The sequence below is a fragment of the Sinocyclocheilus rhinocerous genome, unplaced genomic scaffold (assembly GCF_001515625.1).
Source record: "Sinocyclocheilus rhinocerous isolate Xijiao unplaced genomic scaffold, SAMN03320098_v1.1 scaffold3559, whole genome shotgun sequence".
NCBI classification, from domain to species: domain Eukaryota; kingdom Metazoa; phylum Chordata; class Actinopteri; order Cypriniformes; family Cyprinidae; genus Sinocyclocheilus; species Sinocyclocheilus rhinocerous.
The window spans coordinates 1-13326 of record NW_015638029.1 but is presented as its reverse complement, the minus strand read 5'-3'; the positions used below and the strand labels follow the sequence as shown (position 1 = coordinate 13326).

The 13326-nt window shown below is 41.3% G+C and overlaps 1 long non-coding RNA gene across 1 annotated transcript; it reads right to left on the bottom strand.

Moving 5' to 3' along the window:
* Positions 1 to 345: 345 nt before the first annotated feature.
* On the bottom strand, positions 346 to 7026 carry LOC107749529 (uncharacterized). The gene is made up of 3 exons (XR_001641043.1): positions 6840 to 7026; positions 6499 to 6660; positions 346 to 405 (listed from the first exon to the last, which is right to left on the bottom strand). It is a non-coding gene; the product is annotated as an uncharacterized LOC107749529 (long non-coding RNA).
* Between the last annotated feature and the right edge of the window lie 6300 nt (positions 7027 to 13326).

Genomic DNA, 13326 nt, shown 5'->3' with positions numbered 1-13326 from the left:
CTTCATTTCCAGCGATATCATCAACTTTATTGCACAAATACTATTAGAACTGAACTGAACTGGATGATGACATCACTGAATTCAATGATGAACTACCTTTAACTGAAAATTGAGTGTTTTCTATTGTCCTTTTGTGTTACTGACACTCTATTTACCTATTTGATACTGTAAAGCTGCTTTGACACAATCTGTATTGTTAAAAGCGCTATATAAATAAAGGTGACTTGACTTGACTTGATTTAAACAATGACGACAGTGAAAGAGCAAAGGCAAAGAGCTAGAAAGTCAAACACAATTGCAAAATAATGGCTCAGGTCGAGTGTTTGGGGCGGTCCTTATATGTGGGTCCGGTAAGGAAGAGAACCAATCGCAGACTCCGGCAAATTAACACAAGGAATCGCCCACCTGTAACAAACATGCACATACACAGAGAGAACACAGAATGGAAGCAATGAACAAATGACTCAGACTCATAACACTACTGACACACTACAGCAAAAGATAGAAATAACTGGCTTAAAACCTTTTCTTTGTGAAAATACTAATGGCCTAAGAATTTTGCACAGTGCTTTACATGCATACATGGAGCCAGTTGTTATCACAGGATAAACTCCTGGATGATACAAGTCCTGGGGCCTGTACCATGATTGTGGCTGAACAAACTCTAGTTTTAAGTTGAAAAAACAAAACCAGTCCAATCCGGCTTTGTTGGTACCATGAAGCTGGGGGGTATTCCAAAAAGCAGGTTATGGGTAAGCGAGCGGATAATCTCAGCTTTCGGTTCCAAAATCGGAGGTAACTTTCAGGGTATGTAAGTAACCATAGTTACTTGCTTTCTGAAGATAACCTGCTCCGGAGCAGGTTATGTTGCAGGGTTAGTTCACTTCAGCGCTCTCAGCGCACGTGTGATCTACTGAAGAGCCTTCAATGGGCGTGACAGATAGCGCACAACATTATATAATATTACGTAATATAGCCTATTATACACCGAACAAAATTATAAACGCAACACTTTTGTTTTTGCCCATAATTTTCATGAGCTGAACTCAAAGGTCTAAGACTTTTTCTATGTACACAAAAGGCCTATTTCTCTCAAATATTGTTCACAAATCTGTCTAAATCTGTGTTAGTGAGCACTTCTCCTTTGCCGAGATAATCCATCCACCTCACAGGTGTGGCATATCAAGATGCTGATTAGACAGCATGATTATTGCAAAGGTGTGCCTTAGGCTGGCCACAATAAAAGGCCACTATAAAATGTGCAGTTTTATCACAGCACAATGCCACAGATGTCGCAAGTTATGAGGGAGCGTGCAATTGACGAGCTGGCAGTTCGTCGTCGTAACTGACTTGAGTGGGCAAATGCTCACATTAGATGGCGTCTGGAACTTTGGTGAGGTGTTCTCTTCAAGGATGAAACCCGGTTTTCACTGTACAGGGCAGATGGCAGACAGCGTGTATGGCGTCGTGTGGGTGAGATATATATATATATATATATATATATATATATACTGTATATTTGTATGATATGTTAATGATGAAGCGCTATATAATTCAATATAATTCATATTCTCAAGGATTAAAGATTAAAAAGGGAAAAAAAAAAAAGATTGCACAACCATCAATTAGGTGACGATATGCGCTAAGCATGTAAACGACCATTAAACAAAAGAAGAAGAAAGAAACAGCATGGCGCACTTTTTCTTTGTGTCCGTTTCCATAGTGACTCGTCGATGCGTTGCTCTGTTGAAAATGTCTTGAGTCTTAACCAGGAACATACTCTGAGTTGAATGAACTTACTCCCAGACACGTTTTTGGAGCCACATACCTCGAGTAAGCAAGGTTTGGGGTTAATCAACCGAAAGTTCAGGGTTTAGCTGACGGTAAGTTAACCGTGCTTTCTGGAATACACCCCTGATCCTCAATTTTCTCTGTCAACTCAGGCTTGATCCTGAGTTAATGGATCACGTGCACATAAATGTGTGACATCAGTAATGAGCAGCCAATCACATGCTTTGAAACTGTGATTCCCTTCTCGTGAGAGAGTCAGTGCTATTCACTACAAAAGATTAAAAGATTGACAATATGAAGAAATTAAACACATTTACACAGCAAGATGAAATGATCTATCCATGAAAGAGGAAAACTTAAAGAAAACATCTTGCCATATAAGTGCAAGTAAAAGTTGTAAAGTTAGTTTATAGAGTTGATCATATTTATAGGTATAAAAACACTTAAAATCTAAGCTCATATATAGTCATTTTTAAAGCTATTGATTCTACAACTTATTTATATTGCATATTATCTATATATTCATAGTAATTATTAAATTACATTTTAAAGTAATATTAAACTAATCTGGCTTGTGTAAAGGATTAAGGGTAAAATAATTATATAAATAATATAAAATAATTATAAAAAATAATCATCCATAAAAATCAGATGATTTTATCTTTAAAAATGTTTGACTATGTAGCGTCCATTGATTTGGAGTAATAGAAACTGGAGGAGTGGCTTTATTGCCTCAGAGATGTGTCACTTTGCTTGAAGCTGAATGGTCAAATTTCGGTTTGAGATTTCTAAACCAGAACTTAACCTGCCCCGAAGCAGGTTAGCTGGGAGCATAATTTACTATGGCCATGAACACTGCTAAAAGCCAAACCACTTTCATTGTACCTAAAACCCAGAGTTGGCGCAAACTAAACTGAAACTTACCTGGCTAGCCAACTAAACTGGCTTCATAGTACAGGCCCCAGATCACCTTGTCAGGGTTTATTCTGTGATAACAACCGGCTGGATGTACATTATCCCTTACATAAAGTAAATGTAAAGTAATGTGACTTGTTGCTTGTCAAAGTAAAAACACAAGAGACGGATACATTGATCATGTGATGCTGGAAGGATGTGATCTGAAGCTGGAATCTGCACTGATTTTACCAGCATTTTCCTACAATCTGACAAATCTATTTTCACATTGAAATGATTCACTACTACTGATGTGATTAATAAAGCAGGTATTGTTGTATAAAGCTGTGACAGCTTGCTTTTGTTCTCTTTCCTCTTGTGTGTTAAACATTTGAATCAACTTAACATTTCATTCTGACACAAATCCTTGGGTGCTGCCACAAATCCTGTCCATGGACTTCCATCCGATTGCCACCTGAGGTCACCGTTACTGATTGCATTGACTATCACACTACACATACACGTCACCCTGGACTACATTTCCCATGCTCCATTGCACTAATCACAAGCTCACCTGAAACCACACACACTACATAAGCCACACTCAAACCATTACAGACTGCCGAGTATTGTTTGCATTTATCTCTCTTCTAGTGATAACAACATTACGGAGCCAGTTTTCAGTCATAGTTTCCAGTTCTTGTTCCTAGTTCTAGTCTTAGTTTAGTCACGTCGTGTTGCCTGATTGCCTGTTTCTTGATCACCTGCCTGTCTTGGATTATTTTCTTGTTTTGTCGTTTGGACTCTGTTTGCCCCTTGCCTGGATTATTGTATGTTTTGGATTACCCATTTGCCTCGCTCCCTGGATTACATTTGCCGTCTTTTGAACCACGCCTGTATATGGATTGCTCTGTCTTGCCTTGTCTATATCTGTTTGCTGGTGTCTGACCCAAGCCTGTTTTAACCATGTTTGAAAATAAGCTTTGCAGATGGATCCGCACGTCTCTTGTCTCGTTCGCCCCGTTACAGAATACTCGGCCACACAGGAATCCAGCAGCTGACGCCGCACTCACTCGTGTAATGGCAGCCACACTAGAGAACGCTCACAAAATGGTGCCAACAGCGGAGCCTGATCGCTAAATGGCGGACACAACAGCGCACCGTTATGTCACAGCTGCCAATCTTGAATCATGTCAAGCCACAGTTGATCTTCATGAGTCTAGTCAAGTCACAGTTGATCGTCATGAGTCAAGTCAAGTCACAGCTGATTGTCTAGAGTCTCGTCCCGTCTCAGCTGTTCGTCCAGAGTCTCGTCACGTCTCAGATGATCTTCATGAGTCAAGTAAAATCTCAGCTGATCTGCCAGAGCCTTATCACGTCACAGTTGATCTGCCAGAGCCTCATCACGTCTCAGCTGATCTTCTAGAGTCTCGCCACGTCTCAGCTGTTCGTTCAGATTCTCGTCACGTCTCAGCTATTCGTCCAGAGTCACGTCACATCACAGCTGATCATCCAGAGTCACGTCACATCACAGCTGATCATCCAGTGTCTTGTCACATCCTGTCTGTTGCACCCAGATTATCAAGGTCAGTCCTTCGGTATCCCAGTCTGGTATCCAGTGTGAGGGATGCATCTCTGGTGTCTGCACGTGCAGCTGGTATCCCCAAACCAACTCACTCTAGCCCTCCTGTTTCTGAACTGATTCCCCTGTCTGAAACGCTTCCCAGGATGGGGATTGCTTTTTGGTGTGTTTGGGCTGCATACACCACTGCAGAACCTCCTGAGGTGGCTGCGCTCGCTTCAGCTCCTTGTATGGTGGTGGCGCCTAGCAATACACTTTCAGCCCGTCATGTCACGGTCGAAGGAACCACAGATGAAGACTGTGCCTGTCCTGTTAAGGAGGATGTTAATGAACTCTACCCGTTTCCTGATGTTACTACTGTAGAACTTCCAGAGGTAGCAGCATCTGCTGCAGAACCTCCAGAGGTGTCAGTGGTATCCTCTTATGAACTCTCATCCTGTCCTGTTCCAGCCAAGAAGGCTATCTGTGAACCCTCTGCCTGTCCTGTCATGGCTATGGAGGTCGACTATGATCCCTTTTCCTCTCCTGTAACGGCTATGGAGGCAGTCTGTGAACTCTCTGCCAGTCCGGTAATGGCTATGGAAGCCGTTTGTGATCTCTCTGCCTGTCCTGTCACAGCTATGGAGGCCGTCTGTGAATCCTCTGTTTGTCCTGTCACAGCTATGGAGGCAGTTTATGAACTCTTGTCTTGTACTGAACCAGCCATGGAGTCCAATCATGAACTTTCGCCTAGTCATATCACTGGCAATGAACTCTTGCAGAAGTCTAGTTTTGAGCCATATGTCTGTTCTGTTTTGACCAATGAGCCTGATTTTGAACTGTCTGTCCATTCAGTGGTCACCAGGGAGACTATTGATGAACTTTTTGTGTTCCCTGCCTAGGTCCTTGAGACCGTAAATGCACTGTCTGTCTCCTGTGTTTCAGTTTTCCCTAGGTCCCAGTCCCTGCCAAGGGTTCCTGATCACTCTGGTCCGCCGTGGTTTTATGCCGACATGCTCTGGTGGGCCAAAGCTCTGTCTGCTCCACCGTGTGGTCTTCGGCAAAGCTATGCTGGTCTTCTGCTCCGTCTACTCCAGCTTGGTGGTCTTCTACTTTCTCTGCTCCTCCGTGGTGGTCTTCTGCTCTGTCTGCTCCTCTGTGGAGGTTTCCTAGTCCATCTGCTCCTCTGTGGTGGTCTCATGCTCCGTCTGCTCCTCCGTGGTGGTCTTCTGTTCCATCTGCTCCTCCATGGTGGTCTACTCCTCCGACTGCCCCGCCGAGGTGGTCCTCTGCTCTGTCTGTTCCGCCGGCTTCACCCTGGTTCTCTGTTCTGCCCTGGTTCCCTGCTCCGCCCTGGATTTCTGCTTCGCCGGTTACGCCTGAGTGCCCTGCTCTGCTGGCTCTGCCTCAGTCCCTGGTCTCTCCACTTCCACATGGACCTGGCCCTCTGTCCCTCCCCCTGTTCCGCTCCACCACCCTCCTGGATTATCTTGAGATAGGAACATCTGGAAACAGCTCCTTGTGGGGCTATGTCATGAATCCTGTCCATGGACTTCCGTCCGATTGCTACCAGAGGTCACCCTTTTTCGATTACATTGATTCTCACACTACGCAAACTGTTACACGTCACCCTGGACTACATTTCCCATGCTCCATTGCACTAATCACAAGCTCACCTGAAACCAATCACACACACTACATAAGCCACACTCAAACCATTACAGACTGCCGAGTATTGCTTGCATGTATCTCTCTTCTAGTGATAGCAACATTATGGAGCCAGTTTTCAGTCATAGTTTGCAGTTCTTGTTCCTAGTTCTAGTCTTAGTTTAGTCACGTCGTATTGCCTGTTTCTTGATCACCTGCCTGTCTTGGACTATTCTCTTGTTTTGTTGTTTGGACTCTGTTTGCCCCTTGCCTGGATTATTGCATGTTTTGGATTACCCGTTTGCCTCGCTCCCTGGATTATGTTTGCCGTCGTTTCACCCATGCCTGTATATGGATTACTCTTTGTCTTGCCTTGTCTTTATCTGTTTGCTGGTGTCTGACCCAAGCCTGTTTTGACCATGTTTAAAAATAAAGCTTTGCAGATGGATCCGCATGTCTCTCGTCTCGTTCGCCCCGTTACATGTGCAATAAAGCCTGGTGATAATTTGATCATCTTTTTTTACAAATATTTGAAAGTATATATTTGTTTACATATCAGAGATATTTGAAGATCTCTTTAATATAACAAAGTGATGTTTACTTACCTCAGATTGCAGTTTGAGTCTCGTAGTACATCTATGAGTTGCTGCTTTGAGTCTCTTGTCATATTATTTCTCAGATCAAGCTCTTTTAAAAAATGCAGTGCTTTTGTGTTTGTCAAAGACTGAGTTAAAGAAGAAACATCTGTAATGCCACAGTCCTTTAGACTAGATAGAGACAAACAGAGGAAGAGAGATAATCTCACAAACACATGATTAAGGTGAAGAATTTACAGAAATATAATTTGAACTCAGACTCATCAGGAGATTTTGAGTATAAAGTGTTTTTGTTTAAACTGCTGAAGTGATTTTAAACATTTTGATTCTTGTATGTGAATGTTACTGACCTCAATCTCTCCAGTTTACAGTGTGAATCCTTCAGTACATCACATAAGTGATTCAATCCTGTGGTTTTTATTTTATTCACACTGAGGTCCAGTTCTCTCAGGTGTGATGGGTTTGATTTCAGAGCTGAAGTCAGGATGAGACACTGTTTCTCTATAATACTGCATCCACACAGACTGAAGACAAAGAGAAAACAACAATCACTCGGATCTATGACAATAATCTTATTGAGAAGCTACAGTAGGTGTAGATCATTGCAATAAGTGATTTTTACAGAAATACAATATGATTTGTTCATTCTAACATGCTGTAATCTGAAAGTGTCAGGTTCTTTAAGAATGTAAGGCTCATCTTCACTCATTGTGTGTTTGCTGTGAACACAGGAGTTATTGTTGATTTGATGTGATGTGTTTGTGACATGAGCTCTGTTAATAAAAGTATCATAAGTTTCACATGTGGTGGGTTACTGTCTTACATTATGAAACTCTCAACAGTAGCAGGGTTCCCACTCTTTGTCAGAGTTCATTTTCCATGACTTTTCTATGACATTTCCAGGACATTTCAAATTTCATTACGATGGGAATAAAAGACATGGATCACAGATTCATGGCCTAAAGTAATATATTTCTCTCTCCAGATCTCTTTAAAAAAACATACACATTATGGCTATGACTTAACTATAAAATCAAAAATGCACCAAATATGCACACACACTGAACATCTGATGTTAAACTCTTCACTTTATTATGATGAAATTACAACGACTGCGTAGGCTGTTCTCATTAAGTTTTCCCTTCTGTCTTTCCCCAACTGGAGTCTTAATAAAATAAAATAAAATAAAATACAATTTTGAAAAATTTTATTTTCTCCTTCAGTAATTCTGTTTGTTAACATCAGGGGTGTATTCCAGAAAGCAAGGTTAACTTACTGTCAGCTAAACCCTGAACTCTCGGTTGATTAACCCAAACCTTGCTTACTCGAGGTATGTTGGTTCCAAAAACGCGTCCGGGAGTAAGTTAATTCAACCCAGAGTAAATTCCTGGTTAACACGCAAGACATTCTCAACACAGCGATGAATCGACGAGTCACTATCGAAACGGACGCTAAGAAAAAGCATGCCATACTGCTTCTTTCTTCTTTTGTTCAAAGGCCATTTGCATACTTGGTTCATATCGCCACCTAACTGGTGGTTGTGCAGTCATTTTTCTTTTTTTTTCTGTTTAATCTTTAATAAGAATTATTTAATAAGATTTGCATTGATTGTATGATGTTTACAGAACAAGCGGGAACCCAGTGTGCCTGTAGCTTTCTCAATTTCTGTTTTATAACGTGATATAAAGTCTAAGGCCTTCTCGAGCAGTACGGCTGACCCATCTAATCTGTGGCCTATTATGCATCAAACTAAGATTGCTGTAGCAACACAAATTAGTGCCATCAAGTTAGCATTTTTAACCATTCGTTCACTAAAAAAATTAATCCTTTCTGATCAGTGACTTAATAACCACAAACAACCTGGATTGTATGTTTCAGTGCAACAGTCCTCAATGAAACAGCCCTTCCTAACTTTACTTTCATGAGTGTTTGCAGGACTGTTCGGAGAGGTGGAGGTGTAGTTGCTCTATTTAAAGATGTCTATCAATGCAAGCAAGTGTCATTTGGTCAGTACTTGTCTTTTGAATATCTAGGGATTGTGTTGAAAGGTGCTCCACGCATTCTGTTTATTATTATTTACAGGCCTCCAAAATACTCTCCAGCCTTTGTTGAAGAGTTCACAGAACTGTTATCAATGATTTCCTCAGAGTTTGACTGTTTTGCTATTGCAGGGAATTTTAATATTCACATAGATAATGCAGAAAACAAAACTACAAAAGAAATTATAACCGTTTTAAACACGTTTGACCTGATTCAGCATGTGCATGAACCCACACACAATCGTGGACATACTCTAGATTTAATCATCAGTAGAGGTCTAAACATTTCACCCATTGTTATTAAGGACGTAGCACTATCTGATCACTTCTGTATTTTCTTTAATATATTGATCTCTGTGCAGGACTGTTAGGAGAGGTGGAGGTGTAGCTTCTCTATTTAAAGATGTCTATCAATGCAAGCAAGTGTCATTTGGTCAGTACTTGTCTTTTGAATATCTAGGGATTGTACTGAAAGGTGCTCCATGCATTCTGCTTATTATTATTTACAGGCCTCCAAAATACTCTCCAGCCTTTGGTGAAGAGTTCACAGAACTGTTATCAATGATTTCCTCAGAGTTTGACTGTTTTGCGATTGCAGGGGATTTTAATATTCACATAGATAAAGCAGAAATCAAAACTATTAAAGAAATTATAACTGTTTTAAACACGTTTGACCTGGTTCAGCATGTGCATGGACCCACACACAATCGTGGAAACACTCTAGATTTACTCATCAGTAGAGGTCTAAACATTTCGCCAATTGTTATTAAGGATGTAGCACTATCTGATCACTTCTGTATTTTCTTTGATATATTGATCTCTGTTACGACTGATTCTAGATCGGTCTCTGTCAGAAAGAGATTTATATGGAGGCTATATCTTTAACACCAAGCATTTCTGCAGACTCTGTTGATCTTCTCCTTGATTCCTTTAACTCAAAAGTTAAGAATGTTATTGATGATATTGCTCCTGTGAAATTGATAGCAACATTTTGGAAGAAATGGTACAGCACCTTCCTTAAATTGTCAACCTGCTATCTTGACACACTTCCCACATATTTTTTTTCAAAAGGGTGCTTAACTGTTTGGAAGCAGATCTCTTAGAAGTGGTGAACGCCTCACTTCTTTCTGGGACTTTTCCAAACTCCCTGAAAACTGCAGTTGTTAAGCCCCTTCTGAAAAAAAGCAATCTTGATAACACCATATTGAGCAACTATAGACCAATATCAAATCTTCCTTTTATAGGCAAGATTATTGAAAAGGTAGTTTTTAATCAGCTGAACAACTACTTAAACTCAAACAGATACCTGGACAATTTTCGATCGGGTTAGCTTGAATCTGAAGTTGTAGATTCCAGCTAATCCTGCTGAAGACGAAGGCAGGGCGGAGCCTACCCCCGCATGGACGGGGCCAACCTGGTGGTGGTGGGGAGGATGGAGGGAAACTACAATGGCGGTATCTGCAAACACAATGAAGGGTGAGTAGAAGGCTTTTATATCCTCGTGTTGAGTGCTGATTGGCTAGATCTAATTGTAATATGTGACATGGCATTAAGTCTTCCTAGTAGAACTTGCGCTGACGCTTCCATTTCTACCAAAAAGACTCAGGAGGTGAAGATAAAACTTTAAAGTATTTATTCACAGAACAAAAACAGAGAACAGAATTATTTTGGCGTAGGCCCCATCCGTAGCTTGAATCTGAAGTTGTAGATTCTAGCTAATCCTGCCGAAGACGAAGGCAGGGCGGAGCCTACCCCAAAAAGAAATTAAAGAATGAAATACCCACCAGACGAAGTATTTCTTAGAAGATCCTAGAACATATGGACAAAAGAAAAGAAAAGATAAGATGTTTAATTGTCATAATTAAGGTGAGTATAAAGCATAAAAATTTTCTCAAATTATAACTAAAGTATTAGCTTATAGTGTAGATGAGATGACCACAGAGGCTTCAGAGACAGTGAGGCTGCTATAGGCCAGATAGTGATAAAGGCCACAATAGGCCAGATAATGATAGAGGCCACGATAGGCCGGATGATGATAGAGGCCACGATAGGCCACGCAGAGATAGAGGCCACGATAGGCCGCAGGAGGAAAGGCCCCGATAGGCCACAGGAGGAAAGGCCCCGATAGGCCACAGGAGGAAAGGCCCTGATAGGCCACTGAGGGAGAGGCCTTGATAGGCCGGAGTGAGAAAGGCCATTATAGGCCACAGAAAGAAATACCTCAGAAGGGTACAGAGGGGAAACCTGAGAAAGACAGGCCGCAGAAGGAAATGCCGCAAAGATAGGCAATGGAGGGGAAGGCCGGAAAGACAGGCAGTAGAAAGAAGGTCACAAAAGACAGGCCACAGAAAGAAAGGCTAAATTAAGCCGCAGATAATAAAACATAGAGGTAGGTAGGAGTGATATGACCAGGTATTTCACCACCACCAGTAATTGCATATAGATTACCTTGAGGACGGCTTGAAATTATTTGCTGAGCCTTTGAGATGGTTTGTTGTCCAGGTCTAATGTAAGATTCAAAAGCGAAGGATGACCATCTGCCCAGTAACTTGATTGCTGATGTTGGAACTCCGCGTTCAGCAGCAGTTGTGGCTGCCCCGATCCTAAAGGAATGGCCGGTGTATTGAAGTGGTGACAGGCCGCCGTTTTCTAAAACAGTGGCTAAATGAGAGTTGAACCAGGCCTTAGTAATGGGTGCTCCGTTAGGTAAAATAAATAAAGGAGAGTGAAAAGAAGTGCGGAGACGAATTTTAAGATATCTAATTATGGAGAAATAAGGGCAGAACTGGGAATCCTTTTTATATAGAGACAATGTGACGCCTGATCCTATCGAGTCATTCTTGGAGTGCTTGAGGAAAATGGTAAAGAAATTAGGTGAAAAATTAACATCTGAAAGAGACAAATCTTGTGAAGATTCAAAAGGCTTAGTTTCAGACGTAAATTCCCCTGGACACATGAAGCCGTAGAAAGCTGTTAAAAACAAATCTTCTAAAAGAACGTTAATGTAGCCAGTAAATGAACCATTACGTAGGGATAAGATTAGCCGTTGTAGAACCGAGAAAGTAATGGGTAGGCGTTTATCATGAGTTCTGACCGATGATTTAGCTATGCCTTTAAGGAGCAAACGCACAGATGGGATGGAGAAAAGACTTGGATAATCGGGATTATGATATCTGGCAAAAAATTGAATGCTTGCAAGCAGTTTTCGAATAGAAGTTATCTTTAAATTTCGAGTTTCATAGTTGTAAACTAGAAACGAACAGACAGTTGTAATTAGAATAGGGAAAACAGGTTTCCGAAACGAGAGACAAAATGTCACGAACAGAAACCAAGCAGATGTATAAGCTTTGAGAGTAGAAGGAGCAACACCTTTAGTGATATATTGTCTGGCCGAATTTAGAAGATCATTAAAGGAAACATCTAATTTAGCATGATTTCTGAAAGGCTTGGGCAGGGAGTTGGATCCTGCTTGGCTGATGGGCATAGATGTCTAAAAGCCTGAAAACGAAAACGAGAGAGTGCATCAGCTATCGTTTTATAGTGACCAGGAATATGAATAGCTTTGAAGATAAAATTGTGAATAACTGACTGCCAGGTCAGTCTCCTCAGAATCGGCATAATCAACGGCAATTAGATCTACCTTTGTTGATAATGGCGACCGTGGCTTCATTATCGCAATACATAATTATATGCTTACGGGACCACGCTGCACCCCAAAGAGAACTGGCTTCCGCGATAGGATAGATTTCATGAAGAGCTGACGAGACGGAACCTGAAGCTAGTTTAGGAAAATCGATCGGCCAGGTTTCAGCGAACCATTGCCCTTGAATAAAACCCCCAAAACCAATAGAGGGTGCAGCGTCTGTGAAAAGTTCTAATTCGTTAGATGATTCTGAAACATCATTATAGAAAAAAGAGATGCCGTTCCAATTATTAAGCAGAAGAGTCCAGAATTTGAGGTCAGACAAGTACCCTTCGTCTAAATGGATCAAATAGTGTAGATTAGTTACGGAATGAGCTAAGGTTAACATATGAGAGATAAAAGATCTGCCTTGGGGAATTATGCTCATAGCGTAGTTTAGATGATGAGCAGAGAAAGCATTTTCCGTTTTGATACGGTACGTAGAGATATAAAAGTCTCCATAACCGATCTAATTCTGAGGAGTTTTTCGTTTGGGAGAGAAGCTTGCATTTTGACCGTATCTAGTGAAATACCCAGGAATTCGAGAGAAGTTGATGGACCCAGTGTTTTTTCTTTAGACAGGGGTACGCCAACGTCGCTAAAGTGCGTCACTGTGTAAAGTGCTAAATTGTTAAGTGTGTCAAGGACTTGAGTTTGAGATGAAGGAGAATCGATAAGCAAAAAATCGTCCAGCAAGTGCAAGATGAAAAGAAGCTTACAGACATTCAACAGGATCCAGCACAGCGCTTCTGAGGGACAGTTAAACAATTTTGGACTACTCCGGCATCCGAAGGTGAGTCTGACTGCGAAGTAGAATTTGGAATTCCATTTGACGCCAAAAAGAGCCCAATCAGAAGGATGAATTGGTATGATTTTGAAAGCGTCCGTAATATCGGCTTTGGCTAGCCAAGCACCTTGGTCAGCTAACTTAATTAAACGGATAGCGTTGTCGACTGAAGCATAATGCAGAGAAAAAGGTTCTGAAGGGATACATTCATTAACGCTTGCTGTGAAATTGGAATGGGGAGAAGACATGTCGAATATTAGCAGTTTTTTCCCTGAATATTTGCAGGTGGCGACTCCGAGCGAATTAACCCGAAAAGGACTAAATGGAGG